Below are 24,892 nucleotides of genomic sequence, written 5' to 3'. Positions count from 1 at the left end.
TGAGTATAGCCTTTTGTAGAAGGATCTGATGGTGTTTTGGATTTCTTCAGGATCAGTTGTTATGTCTCCCTTTTCATTTCTGATTTTGTTATTTAGGATGCTGTCCCTGTGCCCTCTAGTGAGTCTAGCTAAGGGTTTATCTATCTTGTTGATTTTCTCAAAGAACCAACTTCTAGTTTATTTCATATTGTTGTTCACCTATAGGGTTGTAGACTCCTTCAGTTCCTTGGATGCTTTCTCTAGCTCCTCTATTGGGGGACCTGTGTTCCATCCAATACCTGACTGTGAGCATCCACTTCTGTGTTTGCCAGTCCCCAGCATAGCCTCACAAGAGATAGCTATATCAGGGTCCTTTCAGCAAAATGTTGCTGGTGTGTTCAATGGTGTTAGCATTTGGAGGCTAATTATGGGATGGATCCCCGGGTATGGTAGTCTCTAGATGCCACATCCTTATACTTTCTAGTGCCATATACTCATTCTTTCATCTCAGCTCCAAACTTTGTCTCTATAACTCCTTTCATGGGTGTTTTGTTCCCAATTTTAAGAAGAGGCAAAGTGTCCACAATTTGGTCTTCGTTCTTCTTGAGTTTCATGTGTTTTGCAAATTGTATCTTGTATCTTGGGTATTCTAAGTTTCTGGGCTAATATCTACTTATCAGTGTGTACATATCATGTGAGTTCTTTTGTGATTGGGTTACCTCACTCAGGATGATGCCTTCAGGTCCATCCATTTGCCTAGGAATTTCATAAATTCATTCTTTTTAATAGCTGAGTAGTACTCCATTGTGTAAATGTAACAATTTTCTGTATCTATTCCCCTGTTGAGGGACATCTGGTACTGGTATAGTGACAAACAAGTAGACCAATGGAATAGAATTTAGGACCCAGAAATGAACCCACACACCTATGGTCACTTGATCTTCGACAAGGGAGCTAAAACCATACAGTGGGAAAAAGACAGTATTTTCAACAAATGGTGCTGGAACAACTGGCAGTTATCATGTAGAAGATTGTGAATTCATCCATTCCTATCTCCTTGTACTAAGGTCAAATCTAAGTGGATCAAGGAACTCCACATAAAACCAGAGACAGTGAAACTTATAGAGGATAAAGTGGGGAAAAGTCTCGAAGATATGGGCACAGGGGACAAATTCCTGAATAGAACGGCAATGGCTTGTGTTGTAAGATTGAGAATCAACAAATGGGACCTCATAAAATTACAAATCTTCTGTAACACAAAAGACACCATCAATAAGACAAAAAGGCCTCCAACAGTTTGGGAAAGGATCTTTACCAATCCTAAATCAGGTAGGGGACTAATATCCAATATATATATATATAGTACGCAAGAAGGTGGAGTCCATAAAATCAAATAACCACATTAAAAATTGGGGCTCAGAGCTAAACAAAGAATTCTCACCCGAGGAATACTGAAGGGTGAGAAGCACCTGAAAAAATGTTCAGCATCCTTAATCATCAGGGAAATGCAAATCAAAACAACCCTGAGATTGCACCTCATACCATTCAGAATGGCTAAGATCAAAAATTCAGGTGACAGCAAATGCTGTCGAGGATGTGGAGAAAGAGGAAAACTCCTCTATTGTTGGTGGGAGTGCAAGCTTGTACAACCACTATGGAAATCAGTCTAGTGGTTTATCAGAAAGTTGGACACATTACTACTGGAGGATCCCACAATACCTCTCCTGAGCATATATCCAGAAGCTGTTCCAACTGGTAAGAAGGACACATGCTCTACTATGTTCATAGCAGCCTTATTTATAATAGCCAGAAGCTGGAAAGAACCCAGCTGTCCCTCAACAGAATTTATTCTTCCTTTGAAAAATAATTAAAGAAAAGTTTACATCTAAGCATGTTGGTATATAGCTTTAATCCCTGGATACAGAAGCAAGCAGATCTCTGAGTTCAATGGATTCTGGGAACAGAGCAAGTTCTGGGTAAAGTAAAACTTAGCTTTGGGATTGTTGAAACACAGCTTTAATTCTACAGAGCAAGATCCAACAGAGGAAAGCAGTAAAAGAACCCACAAAATAGAGAAACTGGGGAAAATTTAATAGAACAAGATAGCCACATTTTAACCCAATAAGCTGTAGAACTCACCAAATTTGACCATGCAGCTCTGGATTTAGAATCTGGAATAGAAGTGGTTGCTGGAGCAATTGATTCTGGTTAGCTTGAACAAAGAAATTAGTGGTGATTAAGATAATAACATGGCTGAAGTGTAATTTTCTGTGAACAGTTTCCTGAGATCACACACACAAAACTATGTTCTAGGCATACATTTCATGCTGTTAGCCAAAATTTTTAATGGTCTACAGAAAAGTATGCTAATGAATTGAGGGACTGATGGAAAATAGACTTTGGGACATGTGTACTGCACTCAATCATAAGGAAGTATAGCAGGGAGACCTGAGTAAAGGGATACATGGCATTGAGTTTTGAAGGCTGATGGCTATATATTATAAAATAGAGTTAATGAGGAAATACTAATTATAAGTCCTATATTTAAGGATTATTTTACCTTAGCCATTCTGACTGGTGTGAGGAGGAATCTCAGGGTTGGTTTGATTTGTATTCCCTGATGAATAAGGATGTTGAACATTTCTTTAGGTGCTTCTCACCCCTTCAAGTTTCCTCAGTTGAGAATTCTTTCTTTAACTCTGTTCCCCATTTTTAATAGAGTTATTTGGTTCTCTGGAGTCTAATTCCTTGAGCTCGTTGTATATATTGGATATTAGCCTCTATCAGATGCAAGCTGGGAAAGATCTTTTCTCAGTATGTTGGTTTCCATTTTGTTGTATTGACAGTGTCCTTTGCCATATAGAAGGTTGCAATTTTATTTGTCGAGTATTGATCTTAGAGCATAAACCATTAATGTTCTGTTCAGGAACTCTTCTGCTGTGCTCATGTGTTCAAGAATTTTCCACACATTCTTTGTATTAGATTCAGTGTGTCTGTTTTGTTTTGTTTTGATTTTTGTTTTATTTATTTATTTTTGGTGCAGGTTCTTCATCCTCTTGGAATTGAGCTTTGTACAAGGAGATAAGAATGGATTAATTTATACTCTTCTACATGTTGACCGCCAGTTGAATCATCACCATTTGCTGAAACTGTTGTCTTTTTTCCAGTAGATGATTTTAGCTCCTTTTTCAAAGATCAAGTGACCAAGGTGTGCGGGTTCTTTCTGGGTCTTCAATCCTATTTTATTGATCTATTTGCCTGTCACTGTACCAATACCATGCAGTTTTTATCACAAGTGCTCTGTAGTACAACTTGATGTCAGGGATGCTGATTCCTCCAGAAGTTATTTTATTGTTGAGAATAGTTTTTGCTATCCTGAGTTTTTTGTTATAACACATGAATTTGCAAATTGAACTCTCTAACTCTATAAAGACAAAAGTTGGAATTTTGACGGGGATTGCATTGAATCTATAGATTTTTTTTTTTTTGGCAAATTGGCCATTTTTACTATATTAATCCTGCCAATCTATGAGCATGGGAGATCTTGCCATCTTCTGAGATCTTTGATTTCTTTCTTTAGATATTTGAAATTCTTGTCATACAGATCTTTCACTTGATTGGTTAGGGTCACACCAGGGGTTTGTGACTAGTAGTCTTTTCCTTTGTAGGTCTTATTATTAATTGTTCTGTACATTTAGAGGTTTGTTTATTACATACTTATGAGACTTTCTTTTCTGGTCCAGTCTACTGGTGCTCTGCATGTTATTTGTACTTTGATAAGCATCTCTTTACTTAGTATAGGAAATTATTCTTTTATGAATCTGTTGAAATTATTTTCCTTGCCTTTGACTTGTATTTCTTTTTCCATTCCCATAACTTTAGGTTTAGCCTTTATATAGTGCCCCATATTTTCTTTAATTTTTGTCCCAGAACTTTCTTTAGATTTAGTATTTTCTTTGACCAATGCTTCCATTTCTTCTATTATACCTATAATACCTGATTCTTCCTTCCATCACTTATATTCTGTTTGTGAAACTTTCCTCTATGAGTTTTGATTGAATTTTTAAAATTTTCATTTCCAAATTTCCCTCATTAGTTTTTCTTTTCTTTTCTTTTTTTTTTTTTTGCTTGCTTCCCTTTTCCAGTTTCAAAACTTTAATGGTTTTATTTCTTTTCTTCCTATTATTTTTTTCTACTATTTCCATACATTTCCTTATGGGAGTTATTCATTTTCTCTTTAAGGACAAAGCCATCTTCCTAAAGATTGTTTTAAGGTTTGCATGTGTGAACGTATGTGTGTGTGTGTGTGTGTTTCTGTGCGCTTGCACACTTCAGGTTTTGTTCTTTTGTTTTTTGGGATTTTGTTTTGCACATCCAGAGCTTGTTGTTATAGAGTTGTAAGGCTATAATAGAGACATGCTGACCTGGCTGTTATTGTTGTGTTTTATGTTGACACTCAGGAATTAGGAATACTTTAGTTATAGGTGCTGATATATTGTCTAATTTTTGTTTGAAGAGTACTTTTTCCTGGTTTTCAATTTCCTCAATGGTTCTTAGGAGAGTGTTGTGACTATGTGCTGCCTGGTAAGAAAACCTCCCAGAATCCTGACAGCTTTGTTAATTTGAGGTTCCAGATAAAAATGTGCTTCTGAGTATTTGGATGAGACACTTAGGAATGTGGGTAAGCTAGAAGTTGTTAAGGGGCATTACAAAAAGAGAAAAGCGGGATGTTCTGCCAGGAACTATTTTGTTAGTCCTCCAGGACTGAGAGCTGGAGGTGAAAACAGCACAGAATAAAAGGCCAACTATAGACTTGGGGATGAATCTGTGGGAACTGGACTTGGAAGAATGGAGAGAGAGGTAAAGATATGCAGATTTTCTGGTCAGAATGGCCTATGGATTCCCAGAGGATGCCTGCTGGAGTTAGGGACTAGGAAAAAGCAATGGGGGAGAGAAGATATTTTGTAGGGCAAGATTTGTGTGAGCCACTGGAGATGGGTGTACCAGAGTAAAGAAGGCTTCGGCAACTCTTTTCCTATAGAATTAAGAATGATACTGGGGGATTGCATCTGATGGAGCAAATGGAAGGTGAAGATCTGTAGTAAGCTACATGCTTCTCTAATGGGAATAGCCTGTGAATTCCCAGGGAGTGCTTATTGGAGTTGGGTAGTGGTATAAAGCAATGGGAGGTTGGGAGGAGGTTAGGAGATGAAGATCTGTGAATTATAGTAGAGATGTGTGTGAAAGCCTACCACAGGTGTTCTGCTATAGATCTGATGATGAGACTGTGGGATTTAATTTGAAAGAGCACAAGGAGATGATCTGCAGTTAGCCTATCTGTTTCTCTGACCAGAGTCTTAAAAAACATGTTTTAAAACATTTAATCCCCATCTCTATCTCTCTCTGTCTCTATCTTTTGTCTGTCTGTCTATCTATCTATCTATCTATCTATCTATCTATCTATCTATCTATCTATCTATCTATATCCGTTTGTCTTTCTGTCTGTCTATCTATCTATCACCTACCTACCTACCTATGTCTATCCGAGTCTCCCTCTCTCTGTATTTGCCTCTGCATGTCTCTCTCTGTCTCAGTTTTTCTGTCTCTCTGTCTCCCTCCCTCCATCCCTCCCTCCCTCCTTCTCTTCTGAGTAACATAGTAATATGTGTGTATTTCTATTTCTCTCTCTCTCTCTCTCTCTCTCTCTCTCTCTCTCTCTCTCTCTCTCTCTCCTCCCTCCCTCTCCCCTGCCCTCTCCTTCCCTCTGAGTGCTGGATCATGGTGTCTACCTATTTGTTAAAGTTTTACACAATATTCTCTTCATGGTTATGCAGAGGTTAGAAAAGAATATCATGACATCAAGTATCTTGTCCTGTCACTTGGTATTATTCTACTGAGAACATCTCTCATTCAGCATCAAACTTTCTTCTGAATAGCAATTGTCTAAGATTTCTTCCTCACAATGCTGTAGTCACATGCACATCTGTCTATTCTAGACTTCAACTTTCATTTTAGAGTATCTTTCAGTGTGGTTGTAATACCACTCCGCTCCTACAGTCCTGCCAGCTCCCCGACCAGGTTCCCTGAGTACAACCTAATGGTTGGATTCAATTATCTGCCTCTGCTTTGGTCAGGTGTTGGCCAAACCTCCGAGGCATTGACACGTTTGTTTTCTGTCTGCAATCGTCTCTTGACCACAGCAATGTTGGGTTTGCTGTCAGCAGACATGATGTATCCCCAGGTGGGACCATTCCCTGGTTGGCACTTCCTTCAGTCTCTGTTTTTTATTTTGTTTATTTGTTTGTTTGTTTGTTTGTTTGTTTGTTTGATGTTCCCTGTTCTTCCTTTGGACAAGATCATTTGTGGGTTAAAAAAAATTTTTGAGAAGGGTAGGTGGCTCCATCCCTTGACCAGGGGCTGTGCCTATCTACTGGAGGTGATTTCCAAAGGTTCTATCCCCCATCCCCTTCTCTGTGCATTACAGCTAAAGTCATTCCCATTGTGTCCTGGGAGCCTCAAATTTCTCTGGTGTCTGGGACCTTCCAGTGGCTATCCCTAGTTCTTCATCCCTGTTGCTTCCTATTTTTATTTGATTTCCTGATCCTCTGTACCACTCTCTTGTGTGCTCCAGATTCCTCTGCTGTCACCCTGATTTCCTCCTCCTCCTCCTTCCCCTCTCCCTTGTCACCCTCTCTTTCCACTTCCCATAATCATCCTGTTCCCTCTTCAATACAGATAGGAAGCCCCACCTGTGATCATTCTTCTATGTTCCATATGATCTGTAGGTTGTATAATAGGCAATGTAAGCTTTTTGGGTTAGTATCCACTAATTAGTGAGTACATGCCATGTATGTTCTTTTGTGTCTGGGTTGCCTCACTCAAGATGATATTTTCTACTTCCATCCATTTGCCTGTGAATGTCATGAAATCATTCTTTTTAACCACTGCATAGTACTCTATGTATATATACTACATTTTCTGTATCCATTCTTCTGTTGAGGGACATCTGGGTTGTTTTAGCTTCTTGCTACTAAGTAAGTAAGGCTGCTATGAACATAATGGAGCATGTGTCCTTGTTATTTGTTGGAGGAATAATAGGTCTGGGCCCTCAGGTCTAGTTTTCTGTCTAGTTTTCTGAGGAACTGCCAAACAGATTTCCAGACTGGTTGTAATAGGGTTGCAATCTATTAAACTGAAAAGAAGAAAGAAGCGAGAGTGGAACATGTAGGTTAAGAGTTCAGCAGTCAAAAAAAATGTAAAACTACATCACAATGTTTAGGGACACATTCAAGAACAATAAAAGTAGAGATTACCACAAAATAGAATACAGTAGCTGCTTTAGGAGAAGGTAGCAATGATGACAGATATAGGGTACATAGAAAGATTGTGGTAGAGCCGGCTAGTTATTTGTGGTAGTATTAAATGTGTTCAGTTTTCTGGATGAAATAAATATATTTGTGTGTTTTCTCTATAAACAAACAAGTAAACAAAACCTCAAAATCAGTTGCTGAACTGATTCTCAAAAGAACAAATAGAGGTGGTCAGTGAGTATTTAAAACAGTATGCATCATCACTATCAACATTCTGCTATAATCAAAAAATACTTTGCAATACTAATTCATCTAAATCAGAATGGCTATTGTAGAAAAAATTGTTAGCAAATCATGATAAGAATGTGTGGAAAGAGCAGGGCAGTGGTTGCACATGCCTTTATTCTCTGCACTTGGGAGACAGAGGCAAACAGATTTCTGAGTTTGAGGCCAGCCTGATCTCTAGAGTGAGTTCCAGGACAGCCAGGCCTATACTGAGAAACCCTGTCTTAAAGAAACAAAACAAAAAAAACCGAAAAAAAAACAAAACAAACAAAAAACCCACCGCCAACAATAAAAAGAAGGTATGGAAAGAATCACACTTATTGGCACCTGGTAGAATTACCAACTAACAATTTAAAAACAAAATTTCCATACAAACCAGTCAAAATCCTTATAGTCATATAGCCTAAGGATACCATTTACTATCACAGACATGCATGTAAAATTTATTTGTTGCTGCTTCAATCATGACAATAAGGAAATGAAACACACTTGATATTTATCAACATATGAGGGGATACTAAAATTCTCCTTAGGTACAAGGCAAATGGAATTATGTAATAGATAGAAAAAATAGGTGTCTGAAAATTATTGTATAAGTATGTGCCACCAATTTAGAATGTAATTATACATTCTTTTATTAAAATCCTAAATCTAACATATACATTCATAAAAGGTAGTATATGTGGTTAAAGAAAAAAAAACCAAAAAACAAAAATCATATAAAAAGACCAAAAAAGGGTGAAAAATGATGATAAGAAAGGAAGGGAAAAGCAAAAACACACCTGAGCCAAGAATAAGAAAATTAGAAAATAGAATCAAGGCTAGAAGAAACATAAGGGAGATGAGAAAGATTTGACTAATAATTTGAATATATTGGAAACAATAATCTCAGAGACAATTTCAATCTAATGAAGAACATTTCCCAACTTAATATGTTATAAAATTAAAATCTAAACTATGAGGACTTAAATGGTATATAATATAGAATTAGTTTAATAGAAGTATAATTTTATCAAAATTCTCTATGGTCACATTTCTATAGATTTTTTAAAAATAGAATTGATAACCAATTTTTGTAGGAACACAGAAGTAATGAACAATAGATTATTTATTACTTGCTGAATATTGTAGTGGAACAGAATGTTCAACATGCTAGAATAGTTACTTAAATCATGTTTTATTGTATAAATTTTCAGGCATTTGAAAATTATTTGCAATTATTTTCATCTCAAAGTCATATTGTACGGTAATAAAAATAGCAGATTAGTTTATGTACTCATTACCTTGTACAGGGATTCATTGTTTCCATATATGAACATTGCTTTACTCTTCCATCACTAATTCTATATATCAGTATTGTGCCTATCCTCTTGCTTATTTTCATTTTAGTACTCAATATTACTTACCACTTGAATTCGTTAATGGTTTTCTCTGTTACTTATCAAAACTACTTTCTACAAATCACTTCACTCTTTCACCTAGAGTCTTATAAAATCATGTCATTTCAACAAGAATAATATCAACGAATCAACAATTTGCTTCTTATCTTTGACAGTTTGTGCCATTTTTCCCAGTATAATCATTAACCACATAAAAGTTCTAAGTTCATTATTAATATATCAATATATATTATTAATATATCAATATCATGGCAAACACTTTAGTTGTAATATTTCCACTCTGTATTTCAAATTTACAAAGGAGCTGTATCCAGCTTCTCTGTACATATCAAAGTATATAATTAGTACATCATGTTTCATGCTTGAAATATAGCTCCAACCCACACAATATGTTAAATAATGAACTCAATATACTCCTACACAATTACGTTTTTCACTACTCCATAGGCTTAAATGAAATATGAATATTTTATGAAAATCACAGATTTATAACTTATTCACTCTTGAAAATTTATATTGCTTTCATTTCTCCTATTTATTAATGTATTATTAAAGATAATTTTAACTTTTAAATATTATGTTTTCTGCTTTTCTAATAAGTCAAACTATGTATCTCCTCTTAGTTTAGGTAAGAATCTGCGTTGTTACTTTCCCTGAACTTTTCCCACAATAGCCACAATAGTTGTTTCTGGATACAATATGCTTCTAGCTGCATATGTAGCAGAGGATGGCCTAGTCAGCCATCAATGGGAGGAGAAGCCCTTGGTCTTGAGAAGATTCTATGCCCCAGTATAGGGTAATGCCAGGGCCAGGAAGCTGGAGTGGGTGGGTTGGGGAGCAGGGAGACGGGAGGGGTGATAGGGGATTTTTGGAGAGGAAACTAGTTAAGGGGATAGCATTTGAAATGTAAATAAAGAAAATATCTAATAAACAATAATGTAATGTCTTTTAATTACTTGTAAGATTAAAATATTATTATTATTATTATTATTATTATTATTATTATTATTATTATTATTAGGTTACCTCCTCTCCTTGACTCTTAATTCTGTAGCAAATGGTTTCTAATTCACTGTGCTTTGGATTTTTTTATTTCTGCAAAGCTTGATGCCTCTCTACCTAATACCAGTTGCAGTCTCAAAACTCCTTCTTTATTCTTTGATAGCAAATATCCATTCATTTTTAGGTATTAATTTCTTCTACCTAGATGCAGCATCCTTTGGATTTACTCACTGCTCTCTCTCTCTCTCTCTCTCTCTCTCTCTCTCTCTCTCTCTCTCTCTCTCTCTCACTCCTGTTTACCACTGTATAGCTTAGTTTCACAAAGAGATAACAATTATATTTCTATACTAAGTTCTACAGTTAAATGTTTTATATGTGATATAATAAGCTTCAGAGCTTCAAACTTAGAATATACTATGCTAGCTAATTAATTATTACTAAAAATAAAGCAGTCACTTACTTTTATGAGTACTCAAATATAAAATGAAACTTTCCAAAACATCTTCTGTGACTCTGTTAAATTTAAATGCTTTGAAAAAATCCAAGCTATAAGTGTTCCCCCTTTTCTAACTCTTTCTGTTTTAAAGTAGAAATTTGATTTTATGAATTAATGACCATACACTGAGCAAAGAAACTTTTATGTTTCAGGCTAAGAGTAGTACTAATCTACAGTATAGCACACTAATTTAGACAGCAGTTTGATAGTGTGTCATTAAAGAAATTACACTAATAGGTTCACTCCAGAGAACCATCAGTTCCACAAAAGTGTGAGTGTGACAAGACAGTTATACTTACCAGCTATGGTACCTGACATAATTTATATGACCAAGTCAGTCGACATTCTAGCATAGAGAGGGGATATTTCACTAAATCTCACTCCTAAACAATGAACTATAAAAATTGATGGTTTTGGAAAATGGAGAATTCAGTTTTCTTCAAGTATGTGAGTCCAGTTATTATGACAAGACAACAGTGGATGGCTCCACATGCAGAAGAATATGAACAGCACAAACTGGAATCAAATGTTACCAAAGAAAAATAGCACATGGAATTGTGGGTAGTAGGGATTTTGGGATTGATAAAGGAGGAACTATGGAAAAGAGTTGGACATGAATATAGTCAAAATACACTGTAGAAATGTTCAAAGAATTAATGAAAATGGTTTTAGCAAAATTTGACAAATGCATTATATAACTGATTTTACAAACAGCATTTTCAAGTAAGTTAAATGTTGCCAGCCTTAGTTACATGCTGTGAAATTGATTGAAAGAGCTGCTTTCATGAACCCACATGCGGAAGATTTGATCATAATCTTAGAGCTAGCATAGTACCTTCCAGCATAATATGCTTATCACCGTTCTGGTCTTTATCTTTTGTTTATATCTTATAAAAATAGCTAAATATTATGAAAATGAGGAAATACATCCATCGCAGAGTCAATGTGTCTTTCCCATCATTTATTTCTTGTCCAAATAACCCTGAAGGCTTTAAGCTCTGTTGGTTACTTCTCTTACTGGTGTCTTATCTCATAACCTTTAAGACTCCAAAAGTTTAGACACTCAATCTGTCTTGAATTTCAATTCCTTTCTTAAGCATTTTATTTTAGAGACAGAATTGATGCGTAAAATATTAAAAAAACAAAACAAAAACAAACACAAACAAACAAAAAACCCGAACTGAACCGGCATGCTTCCTGCACTACCTCTGGTGGCCTGACTGACCATGCACTGGCAGGCAATAGCAGACCTGTTTATCTCATGGAGACTCTGACTCAGATCTCTACAATCTCTCCACCCAGCTTGCTAGTTTCCCACTGGCAGGACATTAACATGGCTGCACCATACTTCAAATCTGACATGGTCTTTGTAGTTCACATCTGCCAAAACTACGTTTTGCCTTTCTCTCTTGAACCTAGTCAAATCACCATGTGAAGGCAAACACCACACACAGACTTAGTTAAAAAACAATGATAACTCAATCACTGGGCACAACAACTAAATTCATAATCTTGTAAGACTTATTAAATCTAAATCCTCCAGTGACGAATTCTGATGGATCTGCCATTGAAACCAGGAGACACTCAACACTCAGCTACATCTTTTCCTCACACTATACATGTCCAAGGATATAACACTCTCCTGCTTCTAATCTTCCCCTCTCCAACCCAGAAGTCCCTCCCACTCTCCCATTGATTGACTCCTTTATTCATTAGGGGATTGATACACAAGAGTAGCATCAGGCACATTCACAACATTTCCCATTTTCTGCTCTAATAAAAAACAAAACCTTCACTCAAATACAAATACAGCACAACTGTTTACATTTTGTAATCTACAAAGTACAAGATAGACCTAACACCCAGTCCGTCATTTATGTCATTAAGATGGAACATTGTCATCTATCCTAAATTAAAAGACTTATGATTCTACCTTGACTTATGTCCTGGATTTAGATAGTATGCCATTTGAAAATCAACCTCTCAAAACTATTCTCTCAAAGTAAATAACCTGGGTTGGCTATAATACAATAAGTAGTTTTTCAACCCTGTCAGAAATCTGAAAATGACCAACATTAACTGAAAATATATTGGTAAGCTTACACAGCTTCCAGAACTGAGACAAATTGTAGAGACAACTGCCTACCTATCCAGCTACAGTAAAGAAGATGGAGCATGTCTTCAGCCTTCTGGCCCAGGATCATCTGACAAGCCTTAGAGATACAGGTATATTAAGTACTAGCCTATTCTGTCTCTGTCCTTACCTATAATTTGTTTCCATTCAAGAACAGTACAGGTCTGAAGGAGAAATTGGCAATTCTCTGCCCATTGGCTACCTAGTCACAAATGTCAGCCTCACCTGGAGTTAAGATGCTCAGTTGCTTCTTTGAATCCATGAATGGGAAGCTGTTAGGAGCAGATTTGTCTCAACAATGAATAAATAACATTAAATGTCACATAATGTGGATTTCTGACATTTTTGAAAACCAACCATCTATATAAAGTAATCTGGACTGTTCTGCATTAACTACTCTCATCTATTTCTATTTAAAATCTCTGAAAACATCCTAACAATAAACTCAGAGCCATGAATTTGAAACTTGTCCCTTAACTCACAGGCTTAATCATCTCAGATCAGATCAGTTTATAATAACAGTAATAGAAGGACTGGATCTATGCCCTGTACTTTTAAAATTTTAGTATTAGTAGAAGACATTTATACCACTGAAAACCTTGATTTTGCATCAAAACAAATTCTGTACCAAAATAAGAAACTATAACTTCAACTTAGTAACAAAAAGATTTCTACCAAATGAGATTATGGCTATGCAATCAATTCTATGCTAGCTATTCCTCCATATTCCATTTAGGACCATTTCTACATTCTCTAGAACGATAATCTATAACAACCACCTCCATCCCTAAAGCCCAGGGAACTGGGACGAAGACTCTTCATAACTTCTTCAAGCTGAATATGGGCATTGAGATATCTTTGAAGCGGGATGGGGTAGGGAGAATGGGGAGTTGGTTGGCCTTAAGAAGGCCACATCAGGGATTGATTTAGTCTCTGATTCCTGTATCCAGACTGGATCCAGCTGAAAGTCCAAGACATCAGGAGTTCAAGCAGGTAAATTCAGAATGTCTGACGATGAAACAAAACACGGTCATATATTCTGTAATATACAAATCTCAAAACAAAATTTTAGTATCATCAAGATAACCTTTTTGTTTCATTCTCTGGAGTCTAGTTCTCTAGTAGTCTTCCTCTACCAAATCTGATCCATGTTACTCTGGAAGGCGTATAGACAATAATCACCTTATCTAAAAATGCAAAAACAAAACATTTCTCATAAATCAGCATATCCTTGAGCCAGTAACAAGAAAAACCTTTATTTTGACCTCTATCCCAGAGGAATAATATAACCATAAAACTCATAGCTACCTATAAGCAGGCAGCTATTCAAATCAGAATTTAAACCCAGAATTCCTGTGGAGCTCACATTAGATAGAATTTGAGTATTCTGTAAGACATATTAGAGCAATATATCTTTGTACCATCTTTAAAGCAATTAATTCAACTTTCACTAATATCTGCCTATAGGAAGCAGGTAGTTTTTACTTGTTAATATCTCTGCCTAGAGCAGCCATCCTGTTATAAAATATATCTGTTTGGCTCTCTGCCTGGAGACGCAGACATTTATTTTATTAATACATGTTCACTGCCCTTTCTACTTGAAGTCAGTGACTAATTTTCCCTATTCGAAAAATGGCAAAATTCACCACCTGATTCAGACAAAATCTGTATATAAATCTATTCTAAAAGCAAATAATCCCAATTTTATAAATTCACAGTTCAGTCAATCTCTGCCCCAAGAAATAGACAATTTCTATTCTGCTGCTCTCAGACTCAGAGCAGCCTGCATTCCCCATATCAAGGGACCTCAGCTCTTGCTTTCTATGTTTCAATTCCCGCACTTGATTCCACATGACTTATCTCAGCACTACCCAGGTACTCACTTACAAAAAATAAAAGAATTAAAACAAAACTCTAACTCTCAGGCTAATAATCTTAATTTTCTAGTGTATTCTTATCCAACACATTGGCTTGCCATCTGTTGCAGGAAGTATTTAAAATGAACTGACATATTCCCAAGCTTGAGTTCGCAACTCTGCTCTGGCTACCTGGCTGGCAGTACACTGTAGGGCAATGTTCAACATGCTTTTATCTCCTGGAGACTCTAACTAGAGATGCACAATCTCTCCACCCAGCATGCTAGATTCCCACTGGTGGATTGTTACTATGCTAGCCCTATGCTTCAAATTCCCCATGTCCTTTGTGTTGCACATCTGGCAAATCCATACATTGCTGCCATATATTTCTCTCTGGAACCCAGATGAGCTGCCACGTGAAGAAAAAACACAACATAGACTTAGTTCAGAAATAATGGTAATTATAATGGTAATAATGGTAATACCTGCAATCGTGAGCCGTGAGCAATTGCCATTATAAGATGGCGCTGGCCTCCGCTGTGCCTAACTAGTAAACAAGCCTTGTGCGCAAGTGAGAGAGTGAACTCACGCTTAGTCACTGCCCATATTGGGACGTAGTAGTGGGGTGATGGGCGAGCAACAAATCAGGAGCTGACACACCACATCAGGTGCTGAAATGCCATGGCTGAGGGCTATATAAGCGACCTCATTTTCCGGGGTCTGGGTCTTCCCTCCTGAAGAAGCAATAAAGCTTTTGCTGCAGAAGATTCCGGTTGTCCCGAGTATGTTCTTGCTGGTGAGAACCGTAGCTCAGAATAAACCAATATATTTGGTTTAAAGCTTCAGGAAATTTCTTTTTAGTTCTATATTCCAAGTTATATGTTTTAAATAAAGAAGGGAATTTATTTTTGCTACCTTTAATTATAGTGTACTAAGCAGAGTTATAATTATGTAACTCACATTTCCATCTAGTCAAAGGCATTATACATTCAATATAGGCAAGTCTTTATGTTTCTTTCTTTTGTTAATTCATTTGTTGTTGCCTATTCCTATAGTGTTTTTGAGTATTATTGCATTTTGCTTTTCAGTGATCTTTTGAATAAATAAAATAAAATTTAAGTGGCTAAATTTTAATTTGACAGGAAGGAAGATGGCTTAGTTAGAAAGAATGCTTGTTGTGAAAACATGAACTAATGCATTCTTATGCCTGCATGTGAGTAAAAAGTCAGATATGGACACACTTGCAGTAGCTCAGCACTGGTGACTCAGGGAGATTACAATAATACTAATAGATATTATAATATATTTGCATCATTTTCCCCTTCCCTTTCCTCCATTTAAACACTCCTCTTGCTCTCTTTCACTTACTTGGTCTCCTAAAAATTCTTAAACACATAAGTACTACTCAGTCTACATAATGTTATTTGTGTGTCTCCATATATGTTTAGATATAGAAAGGAAGGTCTTAGATCAGGTCTCTGATTGTTTCCATTTTTTAGGACTATGAACAATTCTTAGACTTTTACAAATTCCTTTCTTTCAAAAATTTTTTGCCCCTTTCTCATCTGGGGATACCTCAGGATGGCTTTCTTCTCTGTGTGAATTTCACAAGTCCTCACACCATCAGATATCTGATGTCATTTACATTGTGCTATTCCACTGCATGCATTCTGCCAGGTTCAATTTAAGAAATAGAAAAGAAACTTAGGCCAGGCAGTGGTGGCCTGCGTCTTTAATGCCAGCACTTGGGAGGCAAAGGCAGATAGATTTCTGAGTTTGAGGCCAGCTAAGTCCACAGAGTGAGTTCCAGAACAGCCAGGGCTATACAGAGAAACCCTATCTTGAAAAACAAAACAAAAACAAAAACACACACAAGAAAGAAAAGAAACTTAATTCTTCTTCTTCTACACACACACACACACACACACACACACACACACACACACACACACACACACACACCACATAACTATTCTCTCTATTTTAAGTCTCTTTAGGATTGAGCAAATCTCCCACTAAGGCTTGGCCAGGCAGACCTCTGCTATATTTGTGCCAGTGGCCCTGGGACAGCTCATGTATGAGCCTGGCAGTTGGGTTAGTCTCTGGGAGCTTCCTCGGGCTAAGTTGAGACTGCTGGCCTTCTATGGGGTCACTCTCCTCTTCAGATTCTTCAATCCTTCCCCTAATTCAACCATAGGCACCCCCGATTTCAGTCCAATGGTTGGGTGTAAGTATCTGCTGCCTTTCCAGTCATCTGATGGTAAGGATTCTCAGAGGACAGCCATGCCAGACTCCCATCTGCAAGCATATCATAGCATCAGTAATAGTGCCAGGCCTCGATGCCCTTTCATGAGATAGATCCCAAGTTGGGCGGGTCATTGGACCACATTTCCTTTAGTCTCTTCTTCATTTATATACCTGAAGTTCTTTTAGATAGGAACAGTTCTGGGTCAGAAGATTGGACTGTGGGTTAGTAATGCTGTTGAAACCATAGTTTGACTCTTTTGTGGAATCTGTATATAAAAAGAAATATCCTGGTTTCTAGTCAGTCAGAGATGCAAGATTCTCTCAGCCTTGCTACCTGACTCATTTATCCATTACATCAGTCCACCTGTTTCTTATCTCCTCTGCTAGGACTTGTCCAAATGCTCACAGCATTCTCCCACTGCAGATGTAGTACCTTTTTATATTAATTATTATATTCTACTATATTGCAAGTTTCTGTTTTCTCAGAAATGTGACATTTTGCTTACTTCCTCTCACTTGAGACTTTCCGTGACATCTTGAAAGCAATATTTCAATTTGGAGACAATGTTTCATTTCTAAGGAAACTTCAGTAAAACACATGTATAAGTCCAGTCAGTTTCTTGTCCACTTTACAGAAATACATATACCACACATGGTACACCATATAACACAAGCACACACACACACACACACACACACACACACACACACACACACACACACTTCAGTCCTGACACTTATCATTATTTTGAAGAAAACAGAATCAACATTGTATATGTGAACATTGAAATAGCATATAGGCATAATAAACATGTGTCATTTGTATTCACAGTTTACAGAATATTTTTCTCTCCTCAAATGGTATATTATAAAAACTACCATTGAGGCACTCACCTGTAATCATGGAAGGTTCACACAATAGGATCACTAGAATTTGAAGACCATCCTGACACACATAATGAGTTGCTAGTCAGTCTGTATTATAAACTGAGACATATTCTCCAAAACCAAAAAGAACAAATAGCTGAAAATGTAAAAATAATACAAATATTTTCACTTAATACATGTGCATCTTCAATGGATACACATTTTTTAAGAAGGACCAAACATAGCAGTTCCTTCAAGATGAGAGTACTCTGTGGTTCTTTGCTGCCTTTCCTGTACCTATGCTATTATTTTCTGTGTAAATAATATGCCTCCTTAGAAGGTAATAAAATTAAAGCATGTGTATATGTGTACATTTTGTGTACACAAACAGACATCCCCTACAAACATAAATTCACCCTGTGCTCTAGAATGCTCTTTTCTCTATTTTCTGCTCTTAAAGCATGTTTTTGTTACAAAATGAAAGATAGACTCTTGAAGCTATTGACATCATCCATACTACTACACTCAAAACTAGGAACTATTTGCCATTAACAGCAAATGTATTTGTCTTGCTTTAGCCTCAGGTTCATTTATTATCTTTTACTCTAGAATTAATCTTTATTAACTCTTTTTAAAAATGTATTCATCATGTTATATATGTACATATGTATAATATTATATAGTTTTGGTGTTATGAGACATGTTCTCACTTTGTCTCCAAAGCTATCTGAGGCTTACTGTGTATCCTAGACTGGCTTTGAGTGCATGGAAAATTTTCAGCCACAGCCACTAAAGTACTGGACACCCTATTCAACTATATCACATATTTTTAACTTAAAATTATGAATTAATATTTGACCTAACAAAATAGGACCTCAATAGTGGATATTGGCCAAAAACAAACAAACAAACAAACAAACAAACAAACAAACAAATTCAGAATACCCAAGATACCATCCACAGAACTCAAAAAGGTCAACAAGCTGAAGTGCCCATGAGAGGACACCTCAGTCCCACTTGGGAGAGAGAAGAAAGCAATCACAAGTGGGGAGGGAGGGAGAAATCTAGGAGGGAAAGTGGAATGGGGTGGGGACAGGGAGAGTGGGAGGTAGAGGGGAACCTGTTCTGCAACTGGGTGAGAAAAAAGAACTAAAACCCTGAAAGCCAGCAGAAAGAATATCCACTTATTAGTGAATACATACCATGCATGTCCTTTTGGATCTGAGTTACCTCACTCAGCACGATATATTCTAGTTCCATCTATTTGCCTGCAAAACTCAGGAGGTCCTCATTCTTAATAGTTGGGTAGTATTCCAACATCATGGAAATATTAATGATAATTTTTCTCACTGTGCTTGAAATTAGCATTTTCTTAATGTTTAACTTCAAAAACGTTTCGCTAGTTTGAAATTTTAATATATATATATATATTTATATATATATATTATTGATAAATTAATTTTCCTCCTCAAAACACTGATAATCTTTTTAAAGTAAACGTATGTAATGTAAACAGGAAAATTTAGGAAATAGGTTGAGGCGACCCTGAGAATGCACCAGAGACCTGCAGGGTTAGAGACTCTCAGGACTCAAAGGGAGGGACTTTAGATGAAATGCCTAACAGCAGGGAGAGGGAACTTATAGAGCCCACCTCTAGCAGGAAGACAGGGCATCAAGTGAGTGATGGAGTTGACATCTCTCATACAGTCACATCTCTGACCCATAATTGTTCTGATCTGAAAGAATTACAGGGATGGAAATGGAGAGGAGCCTGAGGAAACGAAGGTCCAGCAACCGGCCCTAAGTAGGATCCAGCTCAAGGGGAGGTCCCAAGGCCTGAAACTATTTCTGAGGTTATGGAACACACATAGAAAGGGATCTATCATGGCTGGCCTCCAAAAGACCCAACAAACAGCGGAAAGAATCAGATGAAGATATCTGCACCCAAACAAAAGGACAGGAGCAGCTGACAGCTATTGTTGAATTAGGGAAGGCTGAAAGAAACTGAGGAGAAGGGTGATCCTGTAAGAGGACCAGCAGTCTCAAATAATCTGGACCCTGGAGATCTCTCAAACACTGGACCACCAAACAGACAGCATACACCAGTTGATATGAGACCCCCAACACATATACAGTAGAGGACTTCTGGGTCTGTGTTCATTCAGAGATGATACACGTAATCCTTAAGAGACTGCAGGCCCCAGAGAGTTTAGAGGTCAGGTGGGGTGGGGGATGGGGGCATCCCCATGGAGACAGGGTGGGGTGGAGAGAATGTGTGGGATGTGGAGAAGTCAGATGGTGGATGGGTGTAGGGGCTGGAAATGGAATATAGAGTGTAAAAAATAAATTAAAAATAAAATAAAATTAAAAAATATATACATGATGTTTGTAGAACATGATTTTAATATTTTCAACTGTTAATATTCAAAAATTCAGAATAATTTTTAAGCTACATTTCATTGTTATGTCCCCCTTCTCATTTCTGATTTTATTAATTTCGATACAGTGTCTGTGTCCTCTGGTTAGTCTGGGTTAGGATTTATCTATCTTGTTAATTTCCTCAAAGAACAAGCTCCTGATTTTGTTGATTCTTTGTATAGTTCCTTTTGTTTTGATTTGGTTGATTTCAGTCCTGAGTTTGATTATTTCCTACTGTCTACTCCTCTTAGGTAGATTTTCTTCTTCTTGTTCTAGATCTTTCAAATGTGCTGTCAAGCTTCTAGTATAAGCTTTCTCCAGTTTCTTTTGGAGGCACTTAGAACTATGAGTTTTCCTCTTACCACTTTTTCATTGTGTCAAATAAGTTTTGGTATGATGTGTCTTAATTTTCATTAAATTCTAAAAGGCTTTTAATTTTTTATTTATTTCTTCCTTGACCAAGTTATCATTGAGTAGGGCACTGTTCAGATTCCATGTATATGTGTGCTTTCTACTGCTTTTGTTGGTATTTAATACCAAGCTTAGTCTGTGGTGATCTGATAGGGTACTTGGTATTATTTCAATCTTCTTGTATCTGTTGAGGCCTGTTTTATGATTGATTATATGCTCAATTTTGAAGATGGTACCAGAAGGTGCTAGAAGTTATATTCTTTTGATTTAGGATAAAATGTTCTATAAATATCTGTTAGATCTATTCAGTAAGTTTTACTATTTCTCTGTTTAGTTTCTGTTTCCATGATCTGTCCATGGATGAGAAGAGGGTGTTAAAGTCTCCCATTATTATTGTGTGAGATGTGATATGTGCTTTGAGCTTTAGTAAAGTTTCTTTTATGAATGTGACTGCCCTTGCCTTTGGAGCAAAGTTGTTCAGAATTGAGAGTTCATTTTGGTAGATGTCTCCTTTGACCAGTATGAGGTGTTCTTCTTTATCTTTTTTGATGACTTTTGGTTGAAAGTCAATTTTATTCGATTTTAGAATGGCTACTCCAGAGTGATTCTTTGAACCATTTGCTTGGAAAATTGTTTTCCAACCTTTTACTCTGAGGTAGTGTCCATCTTTATCACTGAGGTGCATTTCCTGTATGCAGCAAAATGCTGACTCCTTTTTACATATCCAGTCTGTTAGTCTATGTCTTTTTTGGAGAATTGAGTCCATTGATGTTAAGAAAAATTAAGAAACCATGATTGTTACTTCCTGTTATTTTTGTTGTTAAAATGGAATTATGTTTGTGTGGCTGTCTTCTTTTGGGTTTGATGAAAGATTACTTTCTTGCTTTTTTCTAGGGTGTAGTTTTCTTCCTTGCGGTAGTGTTTTCCATCCATTATCCATTGTAGGGCTGGGTTTATGGAAAAATATTGTGTAAATTTGGTTTTGTTATGAAATATCTTGTTTTCTCTGTCTATGGTAATTGAGATTTTTATTGCGTATAGTAGTCAGGCCTGGCATTTGTGTTCTCTTAGGGTCTCTATGACATATGCTCAGGATCTTTTAGCTTTCTTTGTCTCTGGTGAGAAGTCTGGTGTAGTTCTGATAGGTCTGCCTTTATATATGACCCTTTTCCCTTACTGCTCTTAATATCCCTTGTTTAGTGCATTTGGCGTTTTGATTATTATGTGACAGGAGGAATTTCTTTTCTGCTCCAGTCTATTTGGAGTTCTGTAGGTTTCTTGTATGTTCATGGGCATCTCTTTCTTTAGGTTAGGGTAGTTTTCTTCTACAATTCTGTTGAAGATATTTACTGGCTGTTTAAGTTGGAAATCTTCTCACTCTTCTATACCTATTATCCTTAGGTTTGGTCTTCTCATTTTGTCCTGGATATCCTGGATGTTTTGGTTTAGGAGCTTTTTGCATTGTGCATTTTTTGATTGTTGTACCGATGTTTTCTCTGATATCTTCTGCATCCGAGATTCTCTCTTCTCTCTCTCTCTCTCTCCCTCTCTCTCTCCCTATCTCTATCTCTATCTCTGTCTCTCTCTCTTGATGGTGATGTTTGTATCTATGACTCCTGATCCCTTTCCTAGGTTTTCTAACTCCAAAGTTGTCTCCCTTTGTGATTTCTTGTTTCTATTTCTCTTTTTAGATCTTGAATCGTTCTGTTCATTTCCTTTGTCTGTTTGATTGTGTTTTCCTGCAATTCTTTAAGGGATTTTTGTGTTTTCATTTTAAGGGGTTCTAGCTCTTTACCTGTGTTCTCCTGTATTTCTTTAAGGCAGTTATTTATGTCCTTCTTAAAGTCCTCCATTGTCATCATGAGAAATTATTTTAGATCTGAATCTTGCTTTTCTGGTGTGGTGGTGTGTCCAGGACTTGCTGTGGGGAGAGAACTGGGTTCTGATGATACCAAGTAACCTTGGTTTCCACTGCTTATGTTCTTACCTTTTCCTCCTGCATACATTTAAATTTAGAAAACACTCAGAAAAAGAATTTGCATGAAACTAAATATAAGGAACTAAGTATATATATTGTTAAATGATGCCAAAAATGTCATTCATTTAAATCATCTGTTTGTATTTGTGTGTGTGTGTGTGTGTGTGTGTAGTGGAGGATACCTACATGAATATACAGAAAGCAGAGACTGATATCAAATGTCTTCTATTACATACTACCTTATTTTGTTCGATGAATCTTTTGCAGATTCTAATGTGTCTTCCTCCAAGTACCACCATACATTTACTTTTAAATGAGTGATGGAGATCTGACTCAGATCTTCATGCTTGCACAATAAGATCTTATCCCACAATGCACTTTCTCTTCTGTGCCTGGGATGTATTTTGAGAAATGTGTTTAGAGTTCTCATTAGAGTGTATAGATTGTTCTCATTGTTTATTTCCCATTATCTAGAATCTTCTTTATTGGGCTTGATTTCAAATCACATACAATCCAGACTCAAAGTACAGGTGAGCTGTGCAGCAGTTATGGGAGGACCCTGAAATGTTTTTTCTTCTCTTTGCATTTGATGGTTTTTCCTTTTGTAACCACAACACTGGCCAGCTTATTCTGACTGATACAGTGATCCACTTTAACAATCTTAAGTTAAAATAAATTTCCTAATTAAATGAGTACTTACCAACATTATTTTCCCAAAACTATATCCAGTACAGAGTTTCATGTAGGGTCATAATCAAAAAATGAAAATGGAACTTAGAAATTCCCCAGAAAAAGAAGATATAAAATTCTATATGTTCTTAAACTTCCCTGATGTGACACTGAGCTTACAGCCTTTCATCGTCGGTCATTTTTCTTTTTCACTGATAAAAAACTGAACTGGACTGTTATTATAGACTATGTATGATTATGTCATCCACTTTGCTTTTGGTTGTAATCCTTAGTACAATGTCACATGTACATATTAGTATACATTTGAAGTCCAAAACCACATAGATATATCTGAATATCAAGATCAGATTCTTGTAGAGTCCTGTCAGCAGTGATATCCAGAAAAAGTTTCACATTTCAGGATTATTTCTTCACCTCTTTGCACCCATCACTATACATTTATATATTTATAGCAATCATGCAGTATTCATAATACATCAGATGCCCTTTTCCAAATTGATATAATGAAATCATTAAAACCCACAATAGAGGAAATAATCAGCTCTCTACATATTCCCATCTTTGTAGTGGTTCACATTACAGTTGCTAGGGAAAATGTTAATGAAAGGCAGAATCCATATATGAAAAAAAGAGAGGCCTTGTGGCTAGCATTTCAATGGTAAGTAGAGTCACTGAACTACTAAGGATATCATTGAAATTTAATAAGAAAAGCATGAAATGAGGCCCTATTAATTGTCTATAACGAATCTGCCCCCAAATTACATTAGACAAGAAAGGTTACTTCATGAGCATGAATATAATGAATTTGCACTCTTAGTGCAAATTTTGCTGTAAAAAAAAAAGGAAGACAGAACACACAAAAACAGTCTAAATTCAACAACAAAAAACCCCGGAAACTGCATTAGTTAGGGAAGCAGAAAACCCAGCCTGAGTAGGGGCACAAGCCCCTTCCGGTCCAACCAGCACTAGGGTAGCTAGGGCGCAGAGTCTGCAAGCTACCCACGACACCCACCATGGGATCTTAAGACTTCAGGTGATCCGGCCACTCTCCAGGCCAGAGGACAGGTGTCCAACCGGCCCGAGAGCCTTTTGCCTCAGGATCTGCGGTAGCCATCTTGGTTCCAGGACTCCACCGAACTTAGGAACTTAGTCTGCACAGGTGAGAGTGTGCACCACAGAACCTGACAGCTTGTGGGACAGGCAGGAGCCACAGAACCTTTGAGGAAGCACCCTTTTCGGGCCCTAGACATCCGGCCACCCTCCAGGCCAGAGGACAGGTGTCCAACCTGCCCGGGAGCCCTTTGCCTCAGGATCGGCGGGAGCCATCTTGGTTCCAGGACTCTGCTGAACTTAGTCTGCACAGGTGAGAGTGTGCACCACAGAAGCTAAAAACTTCTGGGACAGGCGGGAGCCACAGAGCTACTGAGGCAGCACCTTTTTCGGGACCCAGACATCCGGCCACTTTCCTGGCTAGAGGAAAGGTGTCCACCCGGCCCGGGAGGCTTTTGCCTCTAGATTGGCTGTAGCCATCTTGGTTCCGGGACTCTACCGAACATAGTCTGCACAGGTGAGAATGTGCACCACACAAGCTGACAGCTTCTGTGACCCAGCAAAGCAACACAGCTTCTGAGAAAGGTCCTGTTTTGGGCCTTCATCTTCGGCCAGGAGGAGGTCCAAACACCAGATATCTGTGCACCTTCCCTGTAAGAGGAGAACTTGACTGCAGAGAATGCTCTGACCACTGAATCTCAGAAAAGAGAGCCTGTCTCCCAGGTCAGCTGATAGAGGCTAACAGAATCACCAGAAGAACAATCTCTAA

This window comes from Mus caroli, chromosome 1, assembly GCF_900094665.2.
Source record: "Mus caroli chromosome 1, CAROLI_EIJ_v1.1, whole genome shotgun sequence".
Classification (NCBI taxonomy): Eukaryota; Metazoa; Chordata; class Mammalia; order Rodentia; family Muridae; genus Mus; species Mus caroli.
This window is presented reverse-complemented; position numbering follows the sequence as displayed.